This window comes from Thermobia domestica, chromosome 15, assembly GCF_964235325.1.
Source record: "Thermobia domestica chromosome 15, izTheDome1.hap1.1, whole genome shotgun sequence".
NCBI classification, from domain to species: domain Eukaryota; kingdom Metazoa; phylum Arthropoda; class Insecta; order Zygentoma; family Lepismatidae; genus Thermobia; species Thermobia domestica.
The window spans coordinates 40,131,830-40,138,247 of NC_137468.1; positions in this window are offsets into that span (position 1 = coordinate 40,131,830).

Sequence of the window (6,418 nt, forward strand, 5' to 3'; positions counted from 1 at the left end):
TTTGACAGCGATGCGCAACCAGAAGATACTATATAAATATAGTTTATTTATTTTAAAGTTGTTTTAACATACATGAAGAAACCTTTAGGCTATATAGGGTCCTCGTCTTGTACTCTTTAGTCCTTTTAGAAAAATATTGAAAATTTATTGTTTTCACCGGATTTTTCAAATTTCAACGGCAATGCGGGACCGGGGGATAATTATATAAATAAAAAAAATCTTTTTGGGTTTTTTCTTTTCTACACCAATGGCAAGTTTTGCGCACTATAGCGTTCCGGAAATAGAAAAATGGCTTTTTTCGAACCACTCTATTCTGCATAAAGATTTTATGGCTAAAACTTTTCAGCTCAGTTTATAATCTCAGTACTAGCTCCTGGGTAAATGAGTAGGTTTTGTTAGTCTGATCACCTAAGTTCCCGAAATAGACCTTCAGCTTGTAAGTAGGTCCAACTTCATTAGTGATTTGGAATCTGCTTGAATGCGACCCTTTCTTTGTAGAGGGGGTCGCATTCAAAGCCTCATCGACAGATATGCATTCGGTAGGATCATATTGTGTTCTGAATCATGAATTGGTCATATCAAAGAAACGCCTGAATTTCCAAAGGCAGCCATATCCTGTTTAGGATTTTTTGTTCAGATTTAGCGAGTTGTCCTGAAAGTGAAGATTATACCTAGGTGGGGAATAACAAGTGACTCGTTTCACAGTGTGAAACTACGGGAGACTTCCAAAATATTAGAATTTAATAACCAAACTTGAAGTATTACTAGTCTATAACTACTGATTGTAATATAGCAATAATATCAAAGATGGAAGCTATTCCTTGGACGCTGAATCGACTTAAAATCGATATTACTCACAATCCCTTACTATTTTAGTCAATAGCGATTAATATTGAAACTGGAAGTGGTTAATTTGAACCGGTAATGTTAATCAACAGATGGTTAACAGAGAAAATGTAAACTATTCTTAAGACACTGACTCGATTGCATAAACTGCATTTCGGTTCCTCTGACCATTTTTTCCTCTACGGAAATTAGTATTGAAACCGAAATTAGTAGTAAATTTGCACCAATTTGGTTTTGGTAGTGTTGCGGACAATTATGATGAGTTGTCTTAAGACGCTGAATCGTTTGTAAAGAACAGTTTGTTACTATCTATTACGATATTTGCTTTATGGCGATATATAATATGTTGAAACAGGAAATGGTCAATTTGAACCACTTCTGGTTTGAACAGTTAACAAAGAAGATAGAACCTATTTTTGGGACGTTGAGTCGATTGCAGAAAAACACTTCTCGATATCTCTTACCATTTTTGCCATTACCACTCTTACCACTCTTAACATTAGCGATAGTAGTGGTAAATGAAGTGCTGCATGATGGCTTAAACGAACTGGAAGCTGAAAAAGAATCTTAAACTTAAAACCAACGAACATACTAATGGCTTCTTAGAGAGTCGATCCTAGGAATATGCACACACAAAGATTGGACTCCACTTGGCCACAAGAGATACATGCAACTTCGTGTTGATTTCGTTAGGAATATTGATCACTGATATTATCAGTATTTGAAAATCTTAAAAATAATGTGATAAAATATCCACTGTCACACAAGATTTGGATCATCGTTACATACAGTAGATGTCACCTTTGTCATTCCTTAAAACGGGCATTCTCAAATAAATAAGTAAACTCTGGAACATTAGTCCCATTACCTATAACGAAGAATTTATATACCAAGATTCATCTTCCTAAGTTGAGAGTATTATGAGATATTCAAGTTTTCGCATAAAGTTTGAATTTCTCACTCATATCTTAGGATACTTAATTAAAACCACATCATAAATTAAAATTAGGATATGGCCCAGTCGTGTATCAAAAATTATTATCACAGTCATTCCAGCGGTCTAGAAGGGGTTCACGGGAAAACACCGTTAAATACATTTTTAAATGCATAGAAGATGCCTCCTTGCCCATTAAACTGAGAATTTTGAAAAAAACGCTGGGATACAGGAACTATTATCTTAAATGAAGAATGCATATACCAAGTTTTATCTTCCTAAGTTAAGAGGATTGTGAGGCACTTAATCTTTCGCAATATTTTGAACCTCCAGCCCCCTTAGGATACACAATTTATCAAATGTAACATAATAGAAACCTTGCTTACACCATGGTATCGTCATACACCAAACATCATCAAAATCAGTACAGCAGTCTTGAAGAAATTGGCGTAAAAAACATTGTATATTTAATTTTAATATGCATAGAAGATGATCCCTCTTCAAACCTTAAAACAGAAATTTTCAAGAACGTTGGGTCAAATTCTATGATTTTAAATGAAGAACTTACATACCAAGTTACATATACCCAGGGGCGGATCCAGGTCGGACTTCTAAAGGGGGGAGCGATGGGTTATAATACTGCTACTAAGAGCTACTTTTAAGAGCTTCAAACTTGGAGATGGGTTTTATTTATATATAGTGTTGCCACGAGACGGGACAGAACCCTTTTAGACGAGACAGACTGCTTGTCCCGTCTCGAAAACGAGACGAGACGGGACGTCTCGTGAAATGTCTCGTCTCGTCTCGTGTCTCGAAAATGAAAATTCTGGCGGGAATGGCCAAGATTGAAATTGCCAGTGGTCATATAGATTGCAAAAGGAAAATCCCCTTTCTGAGAAAACATGTTAAAAAGCCTTCATAGAAAAGTGTCCTCTGTCTATTGAATGAAACAATCTTGATACACGAGCTTCCAGGAATATCATCCTTAATGTCTTGTCCCCAATTCCCCTTGCTGTAAACTGAGGAATTCTCATTTTTTTCATTTCTGGCTGGAATGATGACAAACAAAATCAAAGACAGGGAAGATTTTTTACAAGGTCAAGAAACCGAACTACCACCACCATCTATTCAATTTGAAAACTGGGTAAGGTCTATACTCATTACAGGTTGTAGTTGAAAGTTCTGGCTGAGATGGTGGAAGAGAACAGAACTACACTTGTCTTTATTCTCTGGTGGCGGTATTCTTTTTGCTATATGAACCGAAAACGGCAATTGAAGTATGTGATCTTGCAACTAAAATTTTCTCTCTCTCTCCCTCTCTCTCTCTCTCTCTCTCTCTCTCTCTCACACACACACACACACATATATATACACACACATAGAAAGACACTTTTACCATTTTACCAATCGCTCGCTTATTATACAGCAGTCATGTTGTAAAATTCACCTCTTCGTTTGGAAGGCGGGCGAAGGACAAAGAAAGCAAAGATATTATTGACGAACCCTTCAAATTGTTTGCTTTCAGCAAATTTATGATACTAACAATAACACTGGAAGTGAAGAGGTCTTACAGGGGGCCCTTCGTTTTCTTACGCGGAAATGTTTGATCTGAGCAGAGTGCGAAATTGCCGTCTGCTTCCATGTTGTGAGGATGGGAATACTTCCCTTTCCTAGTGAATAATATTCATTAGGACCTGAATTATCTTCAGAAAAGGTTTCTTACAGAGTGTAAAGAACATTTGGTATAATATTCATGGAACTCCGTTCAAAGCAGAAAATATAATGAGAATGATCAAAATTCGAACATTGAAGAACATAATTAACAGAAAAGAAATAGGATACCCAAACCATATTTTTAAACTTGCCATAAAATGTATATCCTATATTTTTACTAATTCCTTACTCCCATGAAAGTATCCTGGGAAGGATATTCTCTCCAATTTTTTCAGACTGAAATCCTTTTATCCCGTGCGATTTCGCCCCCTGACATAATACGAAAAAAACAAATGCTGTTAAAATCCATACACATTACCCTTCCGGGACTCAACCCGGGTCCTTCAAGCCGATGGTCTATCGCCACAGACTGCTCGGCTTGGTATGAAGATGTACGTTGTATGATTGCGAATAGATCACGACAATATAAGAAACTTTAATCCAAAATGGCCACCCAAAAATCAAATTTTTTTAAGACCACTAGCTAATCTGGGTGTACTGTCATGAGTTTGTTACACAAACGGGGCAACCACCATATAGTGGCACACAACCCCGCTGTTATGGGAACAGATTTGTACCATGGAGGTGAAGACTGGTCCCAAGCATTCTTTCGTCCGATGTGTCGTTCAGCTCCCATTACTATGGCACTTTAAGTAGAGCTTACTGTGCAGTAACATAAAGTTTCAATCAAATACTTTCCATTACTCAATAAAATTATTTGGTTCCGAGCTTTGTTTTTAAAAAAAAAAATAATTGCAACAAATCTAAACATGCTAAAATGGAAAGTAGTTTTTGGATTGGTGTGGTTAACACTGTGAAACCTAAAGGCTGGAATATATGAAATCAAAGTGTACATACATATCTATCTCTCTATTTATCTATATATCTTTCCATCTCTCTCTCCTCTCTCTCTCTCTCTCTCTCTCTCTCTATATATATATATATATATATATATATATATATATATATATATATATACAGACACTATAAACCAAGTTGGCTGATAGTATACGATAGTGTAGGGAATGGTGACACCTTTAGATCGAACTTTGCTTGTCGTGTAAACGTTATTTGACATTAGTGTCTTCATCTTCGACGTACCTATGAGCAGTTTACTGTATATTCGTGTATTGAAACTGGTGAAACAAATTTCAATGTTTCAGAATGTTAAAAAAAAAAAAAAAAAAAAGGTCGAGAAGCCTCAGACAACTAACAGCAGAGATATATTATCTTGTAAACTATTTGTCCTTGCCTTGTGAGCTTATTTGATTTTATTTTTAAGACCCTTAGGCAACTTTGGCCCACCCCGAATAGATGATGATGGGAAAATTAGTGGAATGAAGAAAGTAGTAGGATATTAAACAACTTCGAGAAAACACACACATTCGAAAAATGAAACGAAATGAAATCTTTGAGTTTTACGTCCCACGATTATGCCGGTTAGGCTAAAGGAGACGGTGATGATGAGTAATGAATAAAATGGTGGAATGAAGAAAGTGGGAGGAAACGGGAGAACCCCGAGAAAACCCACGCACACGGTGTTTGTCCACCACACAGTTCACTTGGCGGGGGCTGGGATCAAACCCGAGACCTCTAGCACCAGAGGTGAACGTTTTGCCACTGAGCCATCGACAATCTGCTTGTTAGACTTAAGTCTGATAACGATATTTCTTTGTCAGTTTTGAAATACTCAGCAAGAAGTATCATCTCTATATCACCATGCATCATCTTTTCCATATCCACCATGTTAGTTGGAAATTTCGACTCATGGAGAACAGAAACTTCACGCCTTCGATAGGGAATCTTATGAATAAATTATCAATTAAAGTCTGATAAACTGATGATTTCTTATTTGTTTATAAATTTAATTTTTGTAATTACACATGAAGGTTTGATGCCATTCCCAAGTTCCCTCTCCCGTCTAGAAAGCGAAAGGGAACGAGGTTGCTGGAAAGTGTTCATAGGTGAATAGGAATTTCCCTCCTTCTTCCTGTTCAATTAGCACATTACTGTTTGCCCTGTGCCAAATTACGATGAATTTCAACTAAATTATCATCGATACTTCTGAGTGGAACAAAGGATGAAATTTGAAACAATCAAATTAAGGTAAGTATACGAACGTAAATGTAAAAATAGTGTAAAATTTTCCATACAATTATGCGTACAATCCAAACTTAAAATTTCCGTGTAATTAATCTTACAGTACAAATTTTATGCCTATTTTAGTCACAACTTTATGGGTTGATTGTCCTGTGCTGTAAGCGCTCCATATAATAAACATAAGCTTCAGCAATTATTATAGTAGAAAGCAATGGATATATGAAGCCAAGCACTGTATTTTTTGTTTCTGATTTTTTTCTTAAATAACATCGATCGTTTTCGATCATTTTTACAAACTAACTCACTACTAATTTTCCATATATAGAATGTGCCCCATCCCCCATAAAGGAGAATTTTAAAAACTGCTAGGATGTTTATTTTCAATAAACAGTTAATACACTGAATTTCAGCTCCGTAAGTTTAACGGCTTGCGAAATACTCATTTTGTTTCGCAAAAATTCGGATTCTCACTACCTCCTTAGGATATTATGCATTATAATAAAAGCAATATAACATCCCAGTTTGGATTAAGGTCTAACTATATACCAAAAGGAATTTCATTTGACTTTGCAATTTGACCGTGATGATCAGGCACACATAGTTACATTCATTTTTTCATATAATAATTTATATATTACAGTGATTCAAAAATGTATTTTTTCCAGTAGTTAGCTCCTCTAAAAACTCACAGGTCTCGAATGCCAAGTAGTAGTATAAGCCCTATTGCTATTATTACAATTAAAATATCAATATCCAAAAGTGCCTGAAGATCTTTCTTCACTTGGTTAGGTTTACTCATCTCAGGTAAGTAGACAGAAATAAATG